This window comes from Pelodiscus sinensis, chromosome 5 (assembly GCF_052426305.1).
Source record: "Pelodiscus sinensis isolate ZL-2025 chromosome 5, ASM5242630v1, whole genome shotgun sequence".
Lineage (NCBI taxonomy): Eukaryota > Metazoa > Chordata > Testudines > Trionychidae > Pelodiscus > Pelodiscus sinensis.
In genome coordinates this window covers 8,462,798-8,489,201 of record NC_143056.1, presented here as the reverse complement: position 1 = coordinate 8,489,201, position 26,404 = coordinate 8,462,798, and positions in this window count along the sequence as shown.

The following is a 26,404-nucleotide window of genomic DNA, read 5'->3' as shown; positions in this document are numbered from 1 at the left end:
AGTATCAGTTACAGTTGGAAATAAAAATTAAATAAGCCTCATATCTAAGTCTTATTAGGGTTATTTATTATTGTTATTATAGTAATAGTTAGAGGCCCCTGCCTGGACTGATAATGCAACACCCTGTACAAATACATAATGAAACAATGCATGTCCAAAAGGGCTTGCAGTCTTAATAACACAGTTAATATTATATAATTTTCCCACAATAAATCTAGGGTGATTTCTCTTATCCAATAACCCAATTGATTCAACAATCCAATTTGCAAAAGGACAAGATTGACCAATTACGTAATCTGACGTTTATTTGCCATTCGGGCTTCATGGATGGTCTGGGATTTCTAAATTATTACTGCAGCAAGCCATGCCAATAAAAATGTTTTTAAAGTATTAAAAATAATCTGTAAAATCTGTGTAAATGCCAGCGCATACATTGCATAATTGGCTTAAGGAGTTAGAGTCCATGAATCTTGTCAGTAATCCTGTTTTAAGTCTAGGAGACCTTTCTGATGAATCTTTGTACAAGGTGGAGTAAGGTTTGGAAGTTGGGTAAAAAGGCTTTGAACCATCTCAAGATTCTAATACTCAGAAACGTTTGGCGCTAATTACTTAGGCATGTCTACACTACAGCATTATTTTGAAATAACTCACATTATTTTGAAATAAGGTGAGTGTCCACACAGCAAGTCAGTTATTTTTAAATTACTTCAAAATAACAGGCTTCTTATTCTGAAATAGTAAACCCTCATTTCATGAGGAATAGCGCCTATTTCAAAATTGCTGTTTCGAAATAAGGTGAGGGTGGACGGCGCAGCTGTGCTTATTTCAAAATAATGGACCTCCAGGGATTCTCACAGCTGCCCTAGTGGCCACTCTGTCCACATCCATCAAAACTCTATAGTTGCCATTCCCCTGCAGCCTTTAAAGGTGCAGGCAGAAGGGAAAGTGTTTGTGGAATGATGCTGGCTCTGCTTGCACCATGCCACACAGCAGCAGCCTTCGCTGCTCTTCCCTGTTGCAACGAGCGACCTGAGTGCTTCCACTGAGCTGCCCACGGCTGGAAGCCTGCTGGCAGCCACCTCGGAAGCCCCTGGCCAGGAGCGGAAGAGGGCCGCTTCCTGGAGTGTTACAGAGATCCTGAATCTCTTAGAAGTCTGGGGAGAGGAGGCTAACCTCCAGGATCTCCGTACCAGATGCAGGAATGCCGATGCCACAAGCCTGGCCCAGAAGGGCCACATGTGCACCCAGGAGCAGGCGCCCATGAAAATAAAAGAACTGAGGCAGGCCTACACCAAGGCCAGGGAACGAAGTTCCCAATCCAGAGCAGCACCCCAGACCTGCCACTTTTAAGACTAGCTGGATCACATCTTGAGGGGTGGGGAGTCAGTCCCTTCCCCCCCCATTGTCAGCTCCAGCCTAGAGATGTCCATCGTCAGTCTCCAGAAGGGTGGAGCTGTGGAGGACGAGGAGGAAGAGGAGGAGGCTAGGCAGGACATGATGCCCACCATCCAGGAAGTCATCATCTCCCTGGATCTGGTACCCCCCCTCCCAGGATATCTCCCAGGGCTTGGACAAGGCCAGGGAAGGCACATCAGGGGAGTCCTCTACCTTTATCTACATGCGCGGGGCTGCGCGCTCCTCGCTCGGCCTTCTCAGCCTGTGGATCTCACAACAGCCTGTGCACGTAGGTGCACATGGAGCACCAGTCCGGAGTAGACATCCTCATGAGGCTGCCACATGGGAACCCATTGCTCCTTCTCACAGGGTTCCTGGAAAGGCCTGCCTGACTCCAGACTCCATGGTGGGACACCTTCTCACCACAAGCCACCGCTAAGGAGGCTGGGGTCATGGAAACACACAGCAGTGATGCACATGGCACAGGCTCCTCCCCGTTCCCGGTCAAGCATGGCGAGGCAGGGAAGCCTGCAAGGGGGAGGAAGAGAAGGGCGTGTGTGCAGATCAGAGGGAAGATGCGCTGCCCTGTCCCTCCCTCCCACCCGCTGGCTCCTGGCCTGGCCAGCACCTTCTCATGACTGCTTGTCCCTGGGACATGGGGGTAGCGAGGTTCCCCGGGACGTCTGGTTCTGCAGGACAATGCCCACTGTCTAGGCCACAGATGGCTTTGTCTGAACTGAGACCTTTCAGTATCGAGACAGAGATGAGGGCTAGGCTTTATGCACCCCGTGTACTGGCTGCCCTTCTCTCCATTCTTCACAGCTGGGCCAGCTGCGAGTGGGGTGCATCCAACATCTCCCACACCATTCTCCTGACCCCGCGAGAGCCACTGGCACAGACTGCACTGCAAGGATCTATAGTGGGAACATTTCACACGCCTGTGTGCCCTCCAGCAGTGTTTTGAGCAGGAGCAGCAGGGGCGGGACGTGGAGGAGTGCCGCACTGACCAGGAGCTGACGGTGCACCATCTGGCGGCAGCTGTCCCGACAGCACGAGAGCATGTGTATAGCATACACCACCACTGTTGACGGCTTGGTTACCACCATTGAGCGATCCGGTAGCCGCCCCTCTGCACCCACTCCTTCCTAAGCCTCCCCTTCACCCACTCCTTCCTAAGTCCTGTCTGTGCCCACCCCCGCCCTCCCCTCCAGCTTCTCCCCTTAGCTCCCCCCGCCCCCGCAGGAATCTCTCAGGCAGCTGAGGCCTCTCAACATACCCTAGGCAGGCACCAGGCCCAGCCCCATCCCTGAGCCCCTCATCCTCCCACTTCCCCTTACCTCTCTCCTCCTCCCCTCCAGGTTCTTTCACCAGTCCCTCTCCAGTTGTATATTCCCCATATAAAAGTATCAGAGTTCATTGTGTCAAACCAAAAAGTCTGGTTTATGTGGTCTGCAGGAGATGGGGAGAGGTGAGGGAGGAAAGGCACAGAGAGTTTATGCAGAGGCCCCTTGTTGGAAGGCCAAGGGGAGACTCTCATGGCTGGCCTTGGCCGAAACTCTCCCTCAAGACCTCCTGGATGTGCACAGCTTCCTGATGGGCCTGCCGGATGGCAGCGGTGCACGGTGAGCTGCTGGTGAGCTGCTCAGCCTCAGCCCACCACCCTGGCAAGAATGTTCCCCCTTGTTCTCTCTCAGGTTGTGCAGGACACAAGAGGCCGCCACCACCCGGAGGAAGTTCCTGTCGCCGAGATCCAGCTGGGCGAGGAGACACTGGAAACTCCCCTTTAAGTGGCCAAAGGTGCCCTCCACCATGATGTGGCACCTGCTGAGCCTGGTGTTGAATTGTTCTTTTGTGGGGTCCAGGCATCCCATATAGGGCTTCATAAACCAGGGGAGCAAGAGGTAGGTTGCATCACCCACGATGTAGATGGGCATATCCAGCTCCCTGACTCTGATGGTGCTGTTGGGGGAAAAAAGTACTGGTGTGCATTCCCTGGAAGAGGCTGGAGTTCCTAAAGACACAGATGTTGTGCTCCTTCCCCGGCTACCCGACATTAATCTCTGTGAACTGGCCTTGATGGTTCATGAGGGCGTGCAGCACCATTGAAATGTTCCCCTTCTTGTTGATGGGTTCAGGGGCCAGGATGGAGATGTGGGTGCCATCAATGGCCTCCCCGCAGTTGGGGACGCCCATGGCAGCAAAGCTGGTGACTATGGGGTCCATGTCACCCAGAGTGATGACCCTGCGTACCAGGATGGCATTGATGGCCTTGACCACCCATAGAAGGATACCAACAGAGAATCACAGGGTTGCCAGAGTCCTCGGGAGTTCCCCAAGCCCAACTCCCTTACCACATCAGGACCAACCCCAACTACCCCATCCCTGGCAGGGCTTTGTGGAGGCAGGGCTGAAAAATCTCCAGGGAGGGAGAATCCACCCATCCCCTTCTCCAAGACACTGATTCCAGGAGTTCACCGCCCTCCTAGGGCAATAGTAAGAGAGTCAAAACTACATGAGCACGGCCTCGACCATCGATCTCCCCACACTGACCTGGTTCCCCAGAGTGGTAGCCAGTGAGTGAGCTTCCAAATAGCGATGGCAACCCGCTTCTGTAGGGCGATGGTGGGTTGCATGCAGGAGTCCTGTCAGCGGCAGATATAGGGCAGGGCGAGTGGGGTGGCTGCCCTGGGACCTGTGCTCAGGGGCAGACTGGTGCAGTGGGATACCACACCTTAAATTCCCCGGCGCCACGTGCTGCACAGTGGAGGAGCGCATGCGTGGCGTGCTGAAATGCGGCACAACACAGGTGAGAGAAGAGACGCACGGTGAGAGGGGCCCCATGAAATTGTGCTGCCCTGGGCCCCGCAAAACTCTTATCCGCCCCTGTGTCCCGTTACCTGAGGGCAGATGCGTGCCACTCGCACAGCTCCAGGAAGGTGTCCTTCTCCATGCGGAAGTTCTGGAGCTGCTGCTGGTCACTCCACCGCTCCATGACGATCTGGTCCCACCGGCTGGTGTCCTGGCACCAGAAGCTGCAGCGCACAGTGGGGAGGGTGGGAGGGTTTGTGCTGCCTGAGCAACACGTGGAGTGGGGTGAAGAGGTGCCCCAGAGTGAGCTGCTGCTCCTGGTCCCTCAGTGCCACATGGGCCGCCTACAGTAACTGCGCCAGGAAGTGCAGCAGGAGGTCTAAGAGCCAGCGAGTGCTTTGCAGAAGGTCCAGCTCCATGGCAGAAGTGCTGTGGTGTCTGCAGGGGCAACCAGAGCATGCAGTGAGAGCAGTTTGCTGTCCCTCAAGGAGGCAGGCAATGGAGAGAGGACAGATACGGCTGTAGAGGGGGGCCCCGTTAAGTACGAACCTCAGAGTATGTCGTGGAATGAGGAGTAACAGTTAATTCGAACTAAGGACTTAGTACGAATCAACGTTTAACTGCCGTGTCTAGCCGTAGGCAGGTAGTTCGGACTAAGGGGGATTTAAAAATGGCGGCGCCCGGGAACATGCAAATGAAGCCCGGGATATTTAAATCCCAGGCTTCATTTGCAACTCCGGTTGCCCTCATTTGCCTACCTAGTTTGAACTAATGAGCTAGTGTAGACATACCCTCAGCTAGCTTCAGGCAGTAGGGACTGCTGTCCTGATACCCTGCCTGTAGTGCTTCCAGGAGGGGTGGAGAGAGGAGGGGCCTTAAATGCGATTCAGACTCCAATCAGTGTGGACATGCTATTTCACTAGAATTCAGTGTTGTTTCAATGGGGATTTGTAGTGTGGAAATGCTATTTCAAAATAGTTACTTTGGGAGTTATCATTCCGAAATAACTTATTTTGAAATAGCATTGTAGTGTAGACAGCCTTAGGGTACGTCTAGACTACATGCCTCTGTCGCCTGAGGCATGTAGATTAGGCTACCAGACATAGGAAAATGAAGCGGTGATTTAAATAATCGCCGCTTCATTTAAATTTACATGGCTGCCGCGCTGAGCCGACAAACTGCTGATCAGCTGTTTGTCGGCTCAGCGCGATAGTCTGGACGCGCGGGTGGCGACATCAAAGGTATTTGTCGACCACCCAGGTAAACCTCATCCCAGGAGGCATACCTAGGTGGTCGACAAATACCTTTGATGTCGACACCCGCGTGTCCAGACTATCGCGCTGAGCCGACAAACAGCTGATCAGCTGTTTGTTGGCTCAGTGCGGCAGTCATGTAAATTTAAATGAAGCGGCGATTATTTAAATCGCCGCTTCATTTTCCTATGTCTAGTAGCCTAATCTACATGCCTCTGGCGACAGAGGCATGTAGTCTAGACGTACCCTTAGAGTCATATACGGTACGTCTACACTACATATTTATTTCAGAATAAAAAAAATAGCGTATTCTGAAATAGCTTATTTTGAAATAGCATGTGTACGTTACAGGGAAGCCTCAAAATTAGTCCAAGACAGGCTTCCCTAATGTAGATGTGCTATTTCAATTTAGAGCCCCAGGAGCAATGGGGCGGAAGAATGACCCTGGTGAGGGGTTATTTTTAAATAGCAGAAGTGGGGCATCTAGACAGCCCCTATTTTGAAATAACTATTTTGGAATAGGCGTTATTCTTCGTAGAATGAGATTTATAGAAGTTGGAATATGCCTCTCATTATTTTGAAATTATTTCGAAAAATGGAATGGCTGTGTAGACGTTCACATTATTATTTCGGAATAATGGCCATTATTCCAAAATAATTTTGCTGTGTAGACTCATAGCAGTGTAGGGCTGGAAGAGACCTTGTTAGGTCATTAAATCCAGCTCCCTGCACCAAGGCAAGACCAAGTAAACAGACATCATCCCTGACCAGTGTTTGTCTACTGTTTTTAAAAATCTACAGAGAGGGGGATTCTACTCCTCCCTTGCATGCATATTACAGAAGTCAACTACCCTTACAATTAGGAAGTTTTTCCTACTAGCCAACTTAAATCTCCTTTGTTGCCGATTGAGCCCATTACTTCCTGTCATGACTCTAATGGACATGAAGAACAATTGATCACTGTCCTCTTCACAACAGCCTGTAACATATTTGAAAGCTATCATCAGGTTCCCTTATTAGCTTTTAGGAGTCTCCTTTTCCGGGCAAAGCGCATGTAGCTCTCTTGCCTCCGCGACAGCCATATCCATTAACCTAAACTGAAGAATTGGCCCCAAGAAGCGTAGTTGTCATCGCAATACTGTAGGTTCTTAAAGAGTTACCGTTTTAATGCACATTTGCTAGGGAGCTCTCCTGGGGGGTAAAACACAAAACCCACTTTCAAACATGGTTTAATTGGCGAATAAGCATGACCCCGATGTGTCCAGCTGTACAAATAAAATGAAACTTTAAACGTAAATGCTCTGTGCATACGGTATAGTGGTGAACGTCAGACCCAGCCTGAGCGAGGGAAAGATGGCTGGTTTGCAGCTCTCACACATACCAGGTCTGAGGGCTGAAACAAAGGAAGCAAAAGAGAGCTTATTTTAAGTAGAACTACAAAGAAGGGCGCACCAGCAGCTACCATAAGCAGGATGATCTTTATCTTCCTTTGTTGGCTTGTGTGGAGGAGAAGGAATCTTAAAAGACTTGAGCAGCTGCAGGCTTCACAAAAAGGACATCTCCCTCACATTTCTGACATGTCTTAAATTTTTCCGGCGCTACCTTACATGAAAGGAAATTACCAAGCTGTTTTGATGCCCTTTTCCATCTATGACTGCTGGGTAGGTGTGATCAAGTAGCAATACATTTCCACAACTGACATTTTTCCAAAAAACATTTATGTACCCATCCAGAGATCGTTTAACGAAAGCCACTGTTATTTTCTTCTTGGGCAGTTTTTCAACTTGGGCTATCTTTGAGCAGCACTTGTAAGCGCTCCCTTGGAGAGATGGCTAATGTGCTAATTACCCAGGCCCCAAAAATGTAAGCTGTAAACAAATGAGAACTGTATTTATAATCAGTCAGTTTTATGACCTTCTGATGGTGATGATATCAGTGGAGTTTATATTGGGAGACCTTCTCCTCCTCTACAGCAGCTGTGCGCTTATGTTTTAGCTACAGCTCGAGGAAGATTTTGCTCATTTTGTCTAGCAGGAGTACTTAAGAAAATATTACCTTTCCTAAATGACTGGAGCTCATTTTGAAATAATGCAAACAGAGTGAGTGTCGTTACACGGAGCATGTACGGCTAAGTGTCAGGCTGCTTCCATGCACCAATGGCAGAAAGTTAAGATGTTAAAGTAAAATATTGTTCTCATGGGTATAACTCAGTCTAAGGCAGGTCCAGACCCCTCTGATGTCAATGGAAAGATGCCTGTTGACTTCAAAGGTAGTTGGATCAGGCCCTGGTAAAAATTATTCCTATCACAAAACTCCATAAATGCTTTAGGCATGAAACTTTGCGATTCATGGGGGAGGCTCAAGGGTAGCTCACCTGACCACTCACCTGCCATGTGTGATTTTGTGCCTATGAAATATGGTTTGTGAAGTGTAAACATGATGGCTTGGAAAGGGCCACTATGCCAAGAGATACAAAAGGCCACTTGAATCCCACAGCCGGTGCAGGGCCATCCAACTTTTCTGATGTTACTAAGTCCTCTCCAAGAAAAATAACACTATTTAGCCACAGGCGGGAGTGTTTAAAGTGGCTGGGTTTTGCATCCGCGTTCTGTTCCTGAAAGCCTGAGTCTGGTACTTTGAATTCAGACTGGAGCTTGAGAGTAGATTTGGTTGCGGTATAGTCAAAGCACTGGTCGAGACAGCTGGGGAGGTATAACGCAGTGCCCTGGAATAGTCCGCCGACACAGGATGCAATGCAGCACTCCTGCATTTCAAATCGTGAGTCCCTGCTGCCGGAGCCATGAGACCTCCCTAGGAGAGCTCAGAGCCAGTAGGCTCCGGTTCCTAGGAGTGGCCCCTTCACTCCAGGGGGACACACAACACCCTGTGTCCGTGCAGGTTACAAATGGAATGGATGGTTCATCCTTGCCGGAGCTGGTTACGAGCATAGAAATGGCCCTATCGGATCAGAGCTCCATCGAGTGCTGTGTCTGGTTTCCAACACTGGCCTGTATCAGATGCTCTGGAGGACAGTGCTAGAAACCTCATATGGGGTAAGTTATGGGGAAGTCCATAGGGGAGGTTTCTTTGTAACTCCTGTAAAATAGTGGCTGGCTTATGTCCTCAAGCATGGAGCTTTATAATCCCCATGGAACATGTGTGTATCCTTCCCCCTGTGTCTCTGGGGCAGAGATGAGGCAGGGGCTTCTTCCTTTAGGATAGCATAGATCTCTCCCTCCTTGTCATCAGCCCTATCTGCCCCAATCTCGTCTCTTCTTTGCTTCCCCTTCGGTGCCCAAGGGGCACACAAAGGGAGCAGTCTTTGCATTTCCATAGTACAGCAACAATGAAAACCATTGGAGGTGGCTGAGGGACGTCATATGCCTACCCTCTCTGCAAGGTCCAGGGATGATCTGGCTCTTGTTTTCCAGCAGACTGAAGCTATTGGACGTATCCAGCTTTGGAGAAATGGCTTCCAGTCCAGCAGCAGACTGATCTGTCTATTCCTGCAATCCTGAACTGCTGTCCCAGTGAATATGAAAAGCCCAATAACAATGCTGGCCTGACCTCACCAATTGAACTTTTTGGATCCTGTTTGGAGGAAAGGAACACTGCAAATTCCTTATTTTAAGAGGAATAAGGGATCTTTCGGAAAAGGCTTTATTTTCCGAAAGATCATAGAATCATAGAATCATAGCTCCGCGTCTAGACTGGCGCTTTTTTCCGGCAAAGCTCCGAGCCGGAAAAAAGCGGCAGCCATTTTTATGCAAATGAAGCAGGGGGAGGGGATTTAAATTTGCATCTGTTTTACGGAAAAGGGATGCAGTCTAGACACAGCCGAAATGTCCGTGCTGCTGCTCCAGGGCATAGCAGCACTCTCTGGGTGATGCTCTTCTCCTCTTCTTTATACTTTTCCTCCATTTCCTCTACTGCTGAAGTTCCTTCTAAAAATAAAAAGAAACAGAGCTCACATCATTGTGATTGCTCCTACTTGGCTGAAATACACCTGGAACTCTTAGCTGACACAGTTTGTGACCTGTCAGCTGGTCTCTCTGCAGACCATGCCACTCCTCTCACAGGTGAAGTACATACTGTGTATCCCAGTTTGGGGATTCTCCACCTCGAAGCATGGCTCTTGCTTGGTTCCAACACCCAGAAAGCTCATGCTCAAGGGAAGTACAAGAGGTTTTATTTCACAGTAGAAAGTCCTCTATATGATGTACTTACCTGCAGAAATGGTCCAGATTTCAGATTTGAGGCATGTCCCAACAAATTTCCCCATCAGCAGCTCTTCCACACATCTTAGACTGTGCTCAGACTAATATCCCTAAACTCGTTTAGGGTCCATCTTGCAGCTATAATAGCCTTTCACCAGCCTGTAGAAGAGTGTCTCTCAAAGTGTGGTCTGTGACTATCTTACAGGTGTCCAGCCCTGATCATAGAATCATAGAACACTAGAACTGGAAGGGACCTTAAGAGGTCATCAAATCCAGGACCAAGCACCATCTAGACCATTCCTCACAGATGTCTGTCTAATCTGCTCTTAAATATCTCCAGTGATAGAGATTCTACAACCTCCCTAGGCAATTTATTCCAGTGTTTAACCACCCTGACAGGAAGTTTTTCCTAATGTCCAACCTAAACCTCCTTGGCTGCAGTTTAAGCCCATTGCTTCTTGTTCTACCATTAGTGGCCAAGAAGAACAATTTTTCTCCCTTCTCCTTGTAACACCCATTAAAATACTTGAAAACTGCTATCGTGTTCCCTCTCGGTCTTCTCTCTTCCAAACTAAACAAGCCCCGTTCTTTCAGTCTCCCCTCATAGGACTTGTTTTCTAGGCCTCTAATCATTTTTGTTGCCCTTCTCTGGATCTTCTCCAATTTCTCCACATCTTTCTGGAAATGTGGTGCCCAGAACTAGACACTGTACTCCAACTTAGGCCTAATCAGTGCAGAGTGTTATATTGTTTGGAGTTACAGAGTTTAGAGAGAAATCACTTGAAACACAGAGAGCTGGAAGCAGCTGCAAGTGTCCATTTATTCCATAACACAGAACTAACTAGAACCAGCCCAAACCGGCTGGGCTGACCCCTAGTGACCTAACCCAGTTACTATAACAACAAGATCTATATGTACAACAATCCAATACACAACAGAGAGTAGAGTAGAATACTGCCGGACCAGCCTCATTGTGTGCATAATGCTCATCACCAGCCTGGTCAGCAGTTCAGGATCCAGGATGGGCCTTGTAGGACACCTCCTAGAGGTCAGTTAGAGCGACATAAGCAAGTGCAGTATCTACCCGGACCCTGCCTTACTCTGTCACAGTAAGCTCTATGCCTCTTGTCGAGTTGGTTTTATTTTGTTGGCATAGCAGGAGAGTTTAACCAGTGGGAGGAGCATTGCAATGTGTACATCTCCATTGTGTTGTTGGCTAAAGCTGATATTTTGTTGACAAACCTGTGGAATGTAGACTAGGCCTTAAGGTTTGAATGAGCACTGTGACAAGCGTTCTCAGCTCCCACTGACTTAAAATGAAGGATGATCAGCTAATCAAGCATGCTAAATGGACACATGCAGAGCAAATTTCAGGCTGTCAGCCTTCCACTAAACTCCAAGAAGCTCTGGGAGACAGACCCATAGTCTCCTATAGACAACCACCTAACCTCAAGATGATTCTTACCAACAACCACAGGACATACCACACTAATACCAACCCTGGTACTTTCCCTTGCAACAAACCCCGTTGCCAGCTTTGTCCACATATTCACTCTGCTGACACCATTATTGGGCCTAACCAAATGAGTTATAAGATCAAGAACACATATTCCTGCGCATCCAGAAATATAATCTATGCTATCATGTGCTGAAAGTGTCCGTCTGCTATGTACATTGGACAAACATCTCAGACACTTCGCCAAAGAATCAATGCCCACAAAACAGACATTAGACAGGATCACAAAGAAAAAACAGTTTCTTGCCATTTCAACCAGAAAGGACACTGTCTCAATGACCTAATCACATGCATCCTACTTCAGAAGACATTCAAATCTGCACTTGAAAGGGAATCCTCTGAACTGGCATTCATGCTAAAATTCGACACTCTCCGCAGGGGGCTGAACAAAGACCCCAACTACCTTACCCATTACAAAGATAGCTTCCTCAATTATCACCTCTAATACCATTAACTCACAGACATCTCCCCTTCCCCACCTCTAATATCATTAACTCACAGGCATTTACCTTCCTTTCCCCCCCCCCCCCGCATTCTCCCCTCTGTTCTGAAATGTGATTTGTCCTTTTCATATGTGTTCATTTTTTAAAATTGTATCCTTTGGTATATATGGTTGTGACTATTTTCTTCTACTATTTGATCTGAGGAAGTGGGTCTGGCCCACGAAAGCTCATCACCTAATAAACCATCTTGTTAGTCTTTAAAGTGCTACATAGTCCTGTATTTTGTTTCAGCTACACCAGACTAACACGGCTACATTTCTATCACTTCCCTTCTCATAGACTCAGTACTGCCTTTGAGCCTAGTAACTCTTGGTGCTCAGAATCAAAGGACCTTGAATGTTACGCTCTGACTTGTAATTCCAGTCTAGTTTGAGCACATTAATTTATATTCCTTTTTAATAGTAACTAATTTTTTAAATCCATGATTAATGGCTATTTTAAAAGTGAGAGAGCGAACTTTGTGTGGATACTTTATCTTCCATGCAACTGTCTCTGAGGCTTCTCTATTACTGCGCTTCCTCTCGAATGATCATGTCATTATTTCTGATTCAACCACTGAGCCTTCAAAAATCTGTGATAAAACCAGAATGATCATCAAGGTATGAGAGTTTCTGTCATCTATAGTGTGGTTGCTCTCAGCTTGTGACTCATTTATATATGAGGCACCATAATTTGTTCACACTGACAGTAGGATATAACAATGATAACTGGGTGGTTTCTCTCAGAAAATGTTGACTATTAAGTGGCTACCAAAGTTATTCATGCTTAAGTATTTGTAGAACTGAGACCTAACTTCTGAACAAAACCATGCAGATTCGCCTGAAGGAAAATCAGAGGTGCATGGCCAACTCTAGTAACATCACAGGTCTGATTTTTTCCCCTTTTTTCTTAAAATCCTAGTTCTTGGCATCGTGTGAGTATGTGAACATCTCAGCCTTTATTAAAAATGTAAAGTAATTTTTTATCTGTCATGGTTGTGTAGTAAAGCTTGAAAATGTGAGCCCAAAACCTATGAAGAAAATACCTCCCCCACATTTATTGTTTTTTAAAATCTTCTGATCTTCAGGGGCCTGACCCATCATTTTCAAAGAATTGAGGTTGGCAAAGCCAATAAAGCGTTGTCCATACCGGTGCTGCTTGTTGTTAAAACTTTTGTAGTTCTGCGCTGTGTTTTATCACAGCCCGAAGTGACAAAACTTTTTAACGAAAGTGCCAGTGTAGACATAACCCAAATGTTTGCAGGATCAGCACTTTCAAGAGAGTAGTCCAACATTTTCTGTCAATGTGATTTTCAGCTGCCAAAAACAAACAACAATTTTAAATCATAGATTTTTGGTTTTTCAACAGAGATGAAAAAAATGTTGATGCAAAGGAAATTTTTTCCATTTTCATCTAACTATTTTATGGAAACATAAATAATTTACTAATTTGGTCTAGCTTTGATTTTGCTGCCTTCAGCTGTGTTAGGGCATTGACTCAATGATATCGCGAGACCGATTTTGTTTTTAAAATACAAGTACATACACAAAGAGTCGATATAGGTATGGACAGTAATCTAATAGATTCACAGTTATGATAGATTGGATAAATACTATTTCAGCCACTAAACAATTTTCAATTAGGAACAGTTTTGTTGCTGCAGAGGTCGAATAGTTTGCCAAATATATTTCTTAAAAATCAAACATTTTCACAGAACCGAATGGGATCTCTTACTCTTCTATCTTTTTTGTGAGTACTTCTGTCATTCAAAATGGTCAAACTAAAAGCTCCAAGTCTACCAATATTTGCGTAGATGAATAACTTTGCACACATGGGTTCAAAGGGATTTCCCACATGTTTAAAGTTACCCACATATGAAAAGTTTTATGGTCCACTGACATGGGTACTGGGCTGAAAGAGAGATCTAGAAAGCTGGCTTCTATTACTAGCTCTGCTGTTATTCTTCTGCATGACCTTGGAAGTCACCCCCTTATTCCTCCTAGCTTTATCTGTCTTGTAAGCTCTTTGGGGCAGGGTGCATTTTTTACTATCAGTTTGTACCCTAACCTTAATCTCATCTGGGGCCTCTAGGCCTTGGCTAGTGAGTGAGCCACCCTCATCTCCGTGGGCCGCTAAACAGTCGTAACCAAGGCGCTTTCTCAGGATAGGGTAGTTATGGTAACTGCACTTGTGTACCTAGAATGTGCAGCGGGTGCCGGTTGAACTGTAGCAGTGCTTTTGCTTGACTTCAGAGGGAGCGCCCGGCTCTCACGGTCAGTGTGGTGTGCAACTAGCACGCACCTCACATCATATGCCCTGGCTTCCGTGTGTGCTGCTTTAGTAATACAGGCAGGAAAAACCAACACAGATGGAAACCAGGAGAATCTGGCAACGAGAAACAAAATATCTGGAGGGCCACACACAGAATCCCAATGGGCCACATGTGGCCCTCGGGCCGCAGGTTGCCCACCACTGCTCAAGATGCTACCATAATATAAATATTGACAGTGTGTTTGCAGGATTGGTCAACAAGTTTGGAACGAGGCTTATTTATGACCAGTATCCTAGAAGTTGTTTGCAGTGAACAGTGCCGATTGTATTATGCGTAAGTAACAGGAGAGCTATGCATTTTTCCACTAAGAAACATGCCGTGGGTAATTATTCCTGAATTAAAACGACATGTGGACATATTTGTGACATGCCGCGGTCCCATTTCTTTGAAGAGAAGTATTATTCTAAACAAGGTTAGCCACCACTCATTCCAAGGAGCTCTTGCTTTTCTGTGTTTGAAGCACTTTTTGTGGCTTTCCTTGTCTATTTGATAATCATTAACATGCTCCGGCGTTAACCTTCAAGCCGCTTTGCTTGAAACTTTATATGCAAGTGTTCCAACATTTGCCTTGCATTGCAGACTGTGGTTTGCTGGGGCTGGTTTTATAATCACTCGTGGGACAATCAAGGAGATGAAAAATGGGCGGGTCTGGAAGTGTAGCTCATCCAACATGCGAGACCTTAAATTAGAGTGACGAGCACAAACGCTGCAAACAGAGCTTCTCCAACTGGATTGCGGTTATATTTGAAATTGCCTACAATTACCAGTGACCATTTCAAAGGTAGACGTTAAACTTCTGAGGCTCTCCTCCAGAGGGATCGCTGTTACATGTGCTATGTTGTGCAGCCGACTGGAGGGAGGCGAAAGCGTGAACGAGAGGCACGAATAGCAACTGTGTTGTGTTCTGGCACAAGCAGAGTTGTGGGGTTGCTACCATCGTTACTGGGTTGTAAACGTGCATTTCATTTTGGACTAAAATGGTGGGTTTTTTTTGTTTTTGTTTTTTTTGAGGATGGCAATTGTGGAATCCACTTGAAAAGACCATGGAGCCAATTCTCTGCTGCTGTACATGGCCATAGCTCTACTGACTTCAAAGACTTTTAGTCATTTATTCCAGAGGAGGATTTGGCTCTTTATTTCTGACTCTTGCCTCAGAAACTGCTCTCGCTCTCCTCCCTAAAGGAGATCTGGAGGAGAAGTCAGAGCCTTGGCAATCCCTCCACTCCCTGGCCATACTTATTAGGAGTTGTAGCAGTGTACATCAGGTTGATGTGGAAGGCAACATCCCTTTTTGAGCTGGAATGCCTCCCTGGGTTCCCTCTGCAGGGTTGTACCTCTGTGTTCTCCCCGCCCCCTGCTGTGCAATTTTCAGAGCGTAGCGCTTCCAGATTATGAGATCAATAAAATGCTTCCAAGTGTAAAGTCAAGGGACCCTGCTCGTTGACAGGAGGGACTGAACCTGCGACCTTAGGGGCTAAATACATGTACTTCTACAGCATGAGCTAAAAGCCAAATACTTCTCAGCTAAAGCTGAGTAGAGCAGACTTCGCTTTCTCCTTGGCAGTGGTCTCCATGCTTTTGGGTTACACAAGCTACTATGAAATTTTAGAGATAAGTTTTTTTAAGAAAAGACACTTAGAACAAAACTTTTTCATGCTTGTCCCAGCAGCTAGTGCCATTATCCTGTGCTCTTCACATGTGGACCTCAAGTGTACAGGGAAGGGTATAGTCAAGTCTTTCTCCTTGGACTCCCAAGAATAGGGAGTAGCCTACTCATTTATTACTGGCTTTCAGTAGGTCTGCATTCCTCCTAATCAATTGGAAAATACTGCTCACAAGTTCATCACACACGTCCTGCCTGTTTCCTGTTGTTAATTCTTCAACTGATTTCAATATATCTTCAGCAGCCACTACAGGTAGAAGGGTCTAAATTGTACACTTAATTACTCGAGAGTAAATCAGTGTTGCTGGAGTCATTCCATTTGATGGAGTTACTCCCATTTTACACTTGGGGACCTGAGGGAAGGATCTAGCCCAAAGCATATATAAGACCAGATCTACGCTAGACCTGGAAGGTCAGGTTAAGGTATGCAACTCTAGCTACATAAAATAGGTAGCTAGAGCTGGCTTATCTGAAGCCGAGCTTGACGCCGTCTTGACAGAGGAAGGTTGATGGGAGTAAACGCTCCCATCAGCTTCCCTTACTCCTGGTGACTGCCAGTAGTACCAGTGCCAGCCAGAGCCATCCTCAGCATTTGATTTAGCGGGTCTTAACTAGACCCGCTAAATCAAATGCCAGAAAATCGATCTCTGGCACAGTAAGTAGAGGCATGGTCTAAGAAATAGCCATAGTTTCAGCTTCCAACGTGACTTTGAGTCTTGGGAATTAGCATGTGCCAAGAGTGTCAGCGACAGCTTTAGAAATGGATTGTTTGCATAAACTTGAAAACGGTACAAGCATAAATGTATTTCCTTTGTTTAACTTTTCACTCATGTTTACTCATTCCTGATTCTAAAAGGCTTTGTAAGTAAACTCCCCAAATCTTTAAGTGATGCAGGCATTAAAGGGGCGGCTGGGAATCTGGGTTCTGTTCCTGGCTCTGCTTTTTAAATAGCCTTCGTACCTTGGGAAACTCATGAAAGGCCTGATCCACCAGGCACTGAAGTCAGAGGAAAGACTCTTGCCACTGTCACTGGGCTTTGCACCAGGCTGTACATTTCATTGTGCCCGAGTGAAATCATAGAATACCAGGACTGGAAGGGACCTCGTGAGGTCATCGAGTCCAGTCCTCTACCCCCATGGCCGGACCCAGTACTGTCTAGACCTTCCCTGATAGACATTTATCTAACCTACTCTTAAATATCTCCAGAGATGGGGATTCCACATCCTCCCTGGGCAATTTATTCCAGTGTTTAACTACCCTGACAGTTAGGAACTTTTTCCTAATGTCCAACCTAAACCTCCCTTGCTGAAGTTTAAGCCCATTCCTTCTTCTTTTATCCTAAGAGGCCAAGATGAACAAGTTTTCTCCCTCCTCCTTGTGACACCTTTTTAGATACCTGAAAACGGCTATCATGTTCCCCCTGAATCTTCTCTTTTCTAAACTAAACAAACCCAATTCTTTCAGCCTTCCTTCATAGCTCATGTTCTCTAGATCTTGAATCATTCTTGTTGCTCTTCTCTGGACCCTCTTCAATTTCTCCACATCTTTCTTGAAATGCGGTGCCCAGAACTGGACACAATACTCCAACTGAGGCCTAACCAGCGCAGAGTAGAGCAGAAGAATGACTTCTCGTGTTTTGCTCACAACACACCTGTTAATGCATCCCAGAATCACGTTTGCTTTTTTTGCAACAGCATCACACTCCTGACTCATATTCAGCTTGTGGTCCACTATATCCCCTAGATCCCTTTCTGCCGTACTCCTTCCCAGACCGTCGCTTCCCATTCTGTATGTGTGAAACTGATGTGCCTTCCTAAGTGGAGCACTTTGCATTTGTCTTTATTAAACTTCATCCTGTTTACCTCAGACCATTTCTCTAATTTGTCCAGAAATTGGGGAATGCAGTGCAGTGCAGTGCTCATCATCAGTGTTTCTAATGCATGCTGAGTTCCCAAAGTCCCATGGGCTTCACAAGTGGTCACATAAGCATAAGTACTGCAGGGTGGAGGGTCTGACCTGGCTAATTTTCAAAGACAGAGATTCTACAACTTCCCTGGGCAATTTATTCCAGTGCTTAGCCATGTGGACAATTAGGAACTTTTCCCTAATGTCCAACCTAAACCTTCCTTGCTGCATTTTAAGCCCATTACTTCTCGTCCTGTCATCAGAAGTTAAGGAGAATAATTTGTCTCCCTCCTCCTCGTAACACCCTTTTAGGTACTTGAAAACTGCTATGTCCTTAGGGTGCGTCTACACAGCAGGGTTTATCTCGAAATAAGCTATGCAAATTGAGCTATGTCATTTGCGTTACTTATTTCAGAATAGCTTATTTTGAAATTGGGAGCATCTACACAGCACTTATTTCGAAATAGAGCACTCTTCCTCCGATTTCCCTTACTTCTCATACAATGAGGGTTACAGGAGTCGGAGTAAGAAGTTCTCCAGCTTGACAGTATTTTGATATTATTTCAAAATAACTGCCTGTGTGTAAACGTGGACTAAGTTATTTCGAAATATTTATTTTGAAATAATGGTGCTGTATAGACGTAGCCTCAGTCTTCTCTTTTCCAGACTAAACAAACCTACCATAGTTTGGCAAATTCTCTGGTTTGGCTCCAGGTGCCAGATGGTGCCAGACTGTGGAGAGTCAACCTGTACTAATTTTGATTTGCACTTACTACGCTTAACATGAAAGGGCTTTCCTTGAACTGACTGGTACATCCACATTTAGGCCCCAATTCAGCAAATCACTTAATTATATGCTTCAAATTAAGTGTTTTACTGACTTAAGACCTGCCTTAGACAATAAAAAAGCTACTGGAGAAGCACCTGTATCATGTATATCCTGGTCTGTCTCAATACTCTGCGACTCCTCCACCAATTTTAATGTGATCCATGCTGTTCAAAAGCCAGTTAGCTGCAGAACTAGGAAAGGGTCTAGTTTTCAGAGCTTATGAGCATTGCAACTCTCACAGGAAAGCGAGGTGCTCAGCATATCTGGAAAGTAAGACCCATATTACCCTGGCTACTTTATTAAGTCAACCAGTGGCTTGGTGCTCATGAGAAATTGTCCCAAATAATCTGCAGCTCTTTTGGGTCTCTTTCTCTGACCATCCTGCGCTTACCGCTGGGTTCATGATCCACCTCTCACCAATGGTTGGCTTAGAAATAGGGAAGGTGGAAATACAAATGACGGGGAGATGGACATCTTCTGATCCCAGTGACAAGTGTCGCTCCAGAGTTTCTGCAGTGAATAAGGTTCTTCCAGAGTTGCCCCAGGATAACTGAGTGCAGGGTCTGGCTCAGAGAGACGGGAGTGAGGCCATGACCTGAATAATGGGTGTGTTCCTCAGTATGACAACAGTACAATTTATTTTGTTCAATGAACCGGTACTCACTTAGAATCAGAGTGCAGTGGGGCAGATGCCCAGCTCTTGTGAAGGAAAGGTTAAACCCAGCCCTGGGAAAGGGCTGAGACCATGAGCCAATCAGCTGAAGGCAAGTAGCAGCCAATGAGGGCCCAGCTGGGGTGGTATAAACAGGGGCTGCTAAGCTCCTGGAGGTACTCTTGTTCCAGCTGTGGAGCAGGAAGGACCTGTCAGTCCAGTAAGCTAGAGAAGGTACCAGAGAGACAGAAAAATGCTGGGGGAGAGTTAGACAGACTTGGGGAGCTCTGGCCAGGCAAACTCTCAGGCTGATGCCTTGCTTTCAAGGCTGGAGGGATACTAGGTTTGCAGGGAGGCAGCCAGGGCAGGAGGAAGCAGCCAATGAGGAGTGGCCATTTCAGACGGCAGTTTGCCATGGGGGCAAAGGAGAAAAGATGACTGTCAGTGAGTCACTGAGGCAAGATGTGCAAGGTTGGGATTCTCTGGGAGGGGGGTGCCCCCAGAGTGTGGGGGCACTGCCACAGGGCAGTACTGTGGGGAGAAGGGCATCATGGGCCTGGAGAGCCACAGTGTGGAGAAGAAGACAAGCAAGATCTCAGCCAACAGGGCACTCTAGGGCTGGCTAGACAAGCAGGAGGCCCCTTCCTGGGTGCTCCAACTACATCGCTACAGGGTTGGGAGGGACCTAAAGAGGCTGTCTAGCCCACCCGCCTGCACTGAGTCTGGATTAAGTATGCCTCGACCATCCCTGGCAGTGAACATGGAGAGCAATTATTACCGTCCTCTTTCTAACAACCTTACATATTTGAAGACTGTCATCATGCCCCCTCCCCAGCCTTCTCTAGATAACTCCCCCCCCCGAATTCTTTCAAGCTAGGTCATATTTTCTAATCCTCTTTTTATGCCTCTCCTATGGACTCTTTCCAATTTTTCCACATCTTTCTCGAATTGTGGTGCCCAGAATTCAACACAGTCCTCAAGCGGAGGCCTCCCCAGTGCCAAAGAAAGCGAGACATTTATCTCCCACGTATATTCCTTCTTTGCAACAGCATCCCCTTATTGACTCATATTCATTTTGTGCTCCACTGTACCCCACAAGTCCTTTTCCTCAGCAACTATGGCCTGGCCAGTTATTCCCCATTTTGCAGTTGTGCATTGGATTGGTTTCATTCCTAATAGTGAGTCTTTGCACTTCATTTCATCCCCCTGATATCAGATCAATTCTTCCATTTATCAAGATGATTTGAAATTCTAATCTTGTCCTCCAAAGTGCTTGCAAATGCCTTCCCGCTTGGTGTCACTTGTTCGTTTCAAGGTGAGCTTTGTTGCATGGGGCACCAAGGATGAAGATGGGGCTTGGTCCTGCCGTGAGGGCAGGGGACTGGACTCAATGACCTCTCGAAGTCCCTTTCAGGTCTAGTGTTCTATGATTCTATGAATGAAGCCTGGTGTTAGCAGCTGGTTACAAAACTAAAAGGAAAACAGAACAGGGCTAGGGGTGAGGTGGCACCAAAAGATGCTTTAAAAGGTCTTTCTGTTTGTAGCTTACTTTCTTAACTCCCCATTTAATTCTAGCAGGAAGTAACTCTGGAAAAAAAATATTGTCTTCAAAAACTAATGTAAGTTATATACGTGAGCCACGATTTTCAGAAGCGGTGAGAGATTTCGGGAGTCCAACTTAGCGACACCATCCAGAAGCCTTATGTTAGAGGGGCAGATCCTAGATCCTTTTTGAAAATCAAGCCCTCATTCCGTGTCTCAAGTTGGGTACCACAAATCACTGTCCGCTTTTGAAACTCTTAGTCCTAAATACTAGCTCAGAATCTTTGTGCACAAAGTAAAATACAACAAAAATCATTTAAACCTCCCCGCCCCCCAAAAAAGCTGTTGGACAACTTGTGCTCGGTCTTGAACCCTCCACAGCCCAATTGGAGTGAAAGGAATTGCATAGGTTTGAAGTCAGCACGGAGTTTGGCCTCGTATCAGCTGATTTTAAATCAGTAATGTAAGAGTGCAATCAGCTGGTACTTACATCAAATAATATTCATGTGTAGTATGTAATTACCATCAAGTCTGTTTACACTCATAATAAACAGTTTGACCTTGCATCCCACTGTGGTGACATGTATAGAATTCTGAAAAGGCTCAATATCTCCAAAGACTGTGCTTCAGGTTAGACCGGGTCTGATTGTCTAAATTAAAGACATGTCAAACCTCATGAAAAGTTAAGGACAGAAGGTAACCACACAGGACGTGACATGTAGGCCAGATAATTACAATGGAGTGTAACCACGGCAGCACGAGGGAGACCCTATCACCTGCCTGCTTTACAAAAGAAAAGCTCGTCTTTATTTTTAATAGGAAATAAACATTAGTAAATGCAATCTGTGGATCCAAGGGCACTTGAATAAAGAAAAACAAATGTTTATTAGCTAATCGCTTGTAATTCTCCCTACCCCCAACTCCAGTTCTTCATGGAGAAAAAGAAAACTGAGCATGTAGGAACTTGTGCTCTGAGAAAACATTTCTATCTTCAGTCATTTATCTACCTCACCTCTGGCTCAGTTCAGACCTCCATTAAAAGACAGGCAGGGTGCTATCACAGAGAAAGGTCAGCCGGGATCATTTCAATGCCTTTTAGCTGGGTGAACCCTGAAGGTTTTTTCCCCCCCTTGTGTTTTCTTTCTTGTACATTTTGAGTCTGTTAAAAAGCAGAAAGTCTACTGAGCACAGAGCAGCTTATTCTTTGAACTGCGTTGCTTGCGTTTGCCTGCTTCCGAAATTACAGTGTTATTTTGAAACAGTGCTCATTATAACCACATGCGAGCACCCGGAAGCGTGTTTATTACAACGAACACTGAACGAGTTCTAAATGGCAAGCCGCTTGTTCCAAGTGTTATCAAAGGAAAGTTATTTTAACATAACGTTCTCTTCTGCCTTTGTTCCTTTCTGGTGTATGTGACTTTTCCCCCCTATTCAAACTGTTTCCCCAAGACAAACATAGTCACCCTCTTTGTAATGCAGCTTGTGGACTTTATTAAGATATAGGAACAAGCCTCAAAACACACACCTTGTTTGTTAATGGTGCAGCTATTTTTGGTGAGTTGACGGTCGCTGAGCAAACGTCTCCCTCGTTAGCAGTGCTGATTTCATGCTGCCAAGCTGCCATTTTTAATGCATAATGTCATCATTAAGAAAGCTGGAGCTAGACAAAAGGCTCGTCAGGTGTCAGATCTGTTGCTCTGCTGCCTTTCACCGTGTTAGTCACATCGTGTCTGAGTGCCTCCCAAAGATAGGGAGACAAGGTGGGTGAGTAATCACTTTTATTGGCCCCACTTCCGCTGCTGAGAGAGGCGCACAGAGCCACGCAGAGCTCTTCCGATCCAGGGGCAGGTCTATGCGACAAAGGCTGCATCGGTGCACCTGTGCCACTGTGGTGCTTTGGTGAAGACGGTCTAAGTCAGGGCTATTCAGCATGCGGCATGTTTGTTTGTGGCCCGCGGGGCGGTTTGGGTTTACGCAGGGCTCAACACGCAGCCCACGGGTGGGATCCTCTAAACATGGCCTCCGCTGGGAACCCGCTCCACAATGGTGAGTCAATATAACGGTCTTCTGTTGAGATGCATTTTAGTAGTTAAATTCCTGGACTGTCATTGCTCATTGAAAGGGCTGTCATATGGTGGAAATCAGGTAAATGTTGCATTTTATTAATATCAGCAGAACTGACTTAATGGGGCCTGCCTTAATCTTTGTATTCATGCCCATCAGTGTGAAAGAAGCGATTTGCATATATTTGCATATACATTTGCATGTACATGCAACCACACTTAAGTTGTGGCCCTCGGTGTGAGCTATGAGTATCATTGTGACCCCCGGAGTTGAGTAGCCCTGGTCTAAGTCAACGGGAGTCTGGAGAGAGCTCTTCCTTTGGCTTAGATATCCCATCGCAGCAAGGGGCACCGGAGCTAGGGCAGAGGGTAGGAGGACTGCACCCACCATTTTTACAAGTGGGAGGGCTGTGCCTGCCCATAGTTATAAGAGGTGTTGTTTTGGAGTCAGGGGATCACGTTCCCTCCCCAAATTACAAGCTTCAGGTGGGCGCAGAGCTGTGCCAGCAGGGCTGCCCTTCATAGCCGTGGGTTTCCCAATGATGGGTTGGGACCCAGCACTGGGTGGGGAAGTGTCGGGCGCTGAGTCTCGTTGCTGCAGGGGGATCTGGTGAGCAGTGGGGGCGCTAAGGCAGCTCCCTGCCTGTCCTGGCACCGCAGATTGCGCTGCACCCCAGAAGTGGCCAGCAACAGGCCCGACTCCTAGGTGTGTGTGTGTGTGGGGGGTGAGCACCGGGCTCCGTGCACTGCCCCTGCCCCGAGCACTAGCTCCGCACTCCCATGGCTGGGAGCCTGCTGCCGGCTGCTTCTAGGGCACAGCCTGGTCTGCGGTGCCAGGAGAGGCAGGAAGCTGCCTTAGTGCCCCCGCTGCACCGCTAACCGGGAGCCGCTCCAGGGAAGTCCCTCCTGCCCCAGCCCTGGCTCCCCTCGAAAGCCAGAGCCCCCTCCTCCAGCCCCACCCCGGAGCCCACACTCTAGTCAGATGATGTTGGGTTGCAGGCACCAACAATTTTCTTCAACTGGGTCATGAGAAAAAAAAGTTTGAAACCCCCTGCTCCATAGCAGGTCGATCAGCCCCCCCTCCCCCATGAAGTGAAGCTCCTACAGCTTCTTGCGGGTGAAGATGTGGGGAAGGGGATGAGGTGGCCCTCCCTTGCCATGAGGTCCATCTCCTCTCTGTGGACCTGCCCCTCTCCTCCTCTTGTCCCCATGGCTCCGCCCCCCCCCCACCAAGGTAAAAGCAGGAGCTGCCCAAGGAGCCTGGGACAATGTGGGGAGTCCAAGAGCCTTTGTGATGTAGTGGGGGTGCTGTACACCCTGGTTGGGCATTTGCTGGTCGCTATGCCTGGGCTGTGGGCTGTGGGTGACCCCTACTGGCCTGCATCTGTAAGCACTGCCTAGCGGGGGTCTCCCTGCGGGCCCTCGTGTCACGTAGACCATGGCCCAGCCGGTTCTCACCTGACCAGGGAAGGGGTTTGAACAAAGGAAGGGTGTGCTTTAGAGAGGGGGCAGTTGGAGTGTGGGGAAGCCTGGAGGGAGTAGACTAACCAGTGTAGGGGGGTTCAGGGGCCTGTAACCCCTTCCCCCAAGGGAACTAGGAGGCTGTCGGCCTATCCTCTTATGCCTGCATCGCGTCTATGCTTTGCTGTATCTTGGAGCAGCAATAAACCCTCTCTATTCCACTGGCTGGCGGCGTCACATCTTGCTGCGGACAGGGGTGCAGGGTCAGGGGTCCCTGACACGTCTTCACACCCTCCATCTGTCCTAGGCGGTGTGCTGTGGGGGGCTGGGATTCAGGCTGGAGCTTGCCCTAGGGCACGTCCGGTCTAGGGCAGATGGCAGGTGGATTTTTAATTCCTCTGAGCAATGTAGTGATAGCAAAGCAAGTGTGCAGTGTAGACATGTCTGGGAAAGGAACTCCCTGTCTCCTGGCTCAGTGAAAGGGGGAAGAGATTTTTTCATCCAAGTAGCTAGCGCATATTGTAAGGGTGGAGCGGCCCGTTAACCCCTCTGCAGTCACAGGACAAAAAGAGGAGGCGAGCGGGTTACAGACTGTGGGAATAAGCCACCAAGCCAATGGCTCTTTTCAGTCCGTGCTTTTTGGTGTCCAGCAGAGGAATGAATCTGAGCCCCCAGGTGCATCTTATGAAAGTGTCGTGCAGGTTTCCTGCGAGGATGCGGACTGCTAGGTCAAACACAGAGTGATCCCTCACGGGTGGGAGGGTGTTTTGGTCTTTTATGGTTTTCCAGGGTGAGTCCGTTCGCGAGCGGCGCGATGCTCTGGTTTCCCCTGCAGAGCTGTTATCGGGACATGTAGTGCACTGGATGAAGTGTAGCGCATGTGATAGTCGTGTGTCAGAGCCATCGAGCCTGAAGGGCATTTCGGGAAGTGTCGATCATGGTAGCAATGGAGAGTAGGGATGTTAGCTAACGGGTAATAGAATAGTTTATCCTCATGAATTTTTAGTGGTTAGTTGGCTAGTATATCATCCCTGGAGGCAGGGCTGACAGCCAGTGAGCTCCAGCCCCACTCCTGGGGTGCCCCCTGCCATCTGAGGCAGCAGCGCGGAGGGCCAGGCAAGGCCCGCTCCACAGGAGGAGCCAATTTAAAAACCAGCTCCCCCCACAGACCCGCTGCCTGCTGCTCTGCGCTGCTGCCTCTGATACAGAAGCAGCAGCATGGGGTGGCAGCAGCCCATGTCCATGGAGTTCTGCGTTCCCCATGGACAGAGGCTGCTGGCGGGGAGGGAGCTGGGGATGCTGCCGTGAAGCAGCCTCTGTTCCTGGCCAGCCCAGACTGCTTCAGACAGAGGCTGCTTTGCAGCACCAGCCCTTGTCCGTGGAGGGTCTCAGGTCTGTGGGGAGCAGCCTCTCCCCGTTGTGGGCCTGGATAGAAGCAGCAGTTTGGTGGGGAGACAGGTGGCACCGCGGAGACAGTGCTGGGGGAAATGGCTGTTAAGCCAGCTCTCCCCAGCACTGGCTCCTGCTTTCCACAGCCCCACTGCCTCTGATACACAGGCAGCAAAAGGGGAGGGGAACGCGGGCAGTGGACTAGATTAACTGATAATCCTGGATTAATCCTAGATTAACTTGTAAATCTAGTGGAGAGTTTTGCAGCTCTTGTTCTGGCAGGGTCCGGTGCTGCTTTGCGTTGGTGTGTGCTGGTTTTTATCATGCAATCAAATAGTCCCTAAGTAATAATGGCAGCATTAACCCCAACCGTTAGGACTGAGCTCTGAACTGTGGCGTTAGATGCCCAGTCTGAGGCGTGAGTTATTGGCAACTCCAGCTTTCGGGACCCAAATTTGCAACTCCCAGGAGAGGTGTGTGAGAGCCAGTATCACAGCCCCATAGCGCCTCAGGGAAGGGGACATGGCTTTATTTCTTGGGTTTGCAGGTCTTCTGCCATTTCAGTTGGGGAGGGGGTCTCTTTTCTAGCTGTGACTTGGCCAACTCAGAGAGATGGTAGGTTTCACACAGCATATTAGAGACTTGTAACAGATCTAGATAACTCAGTCTCTTTGTTGGGGGTAAGTTGAGTAAACACGTCAACATATCTGAGTTGAGTCACTCATAGCTTCTATAAATTCCCTCTGTGTCTATCCCCCCAAACATTCATTGGGTCAGTGATGTTGCTCTGAGCCAAAGAAGCATCTAGGAAGTTTTTCCCTCAAAGGTAATGGGATTTTGCATTATTTGAACAGGGAGAATTTGACCTTTCCCCTTTGGGTCTCTGATCTACA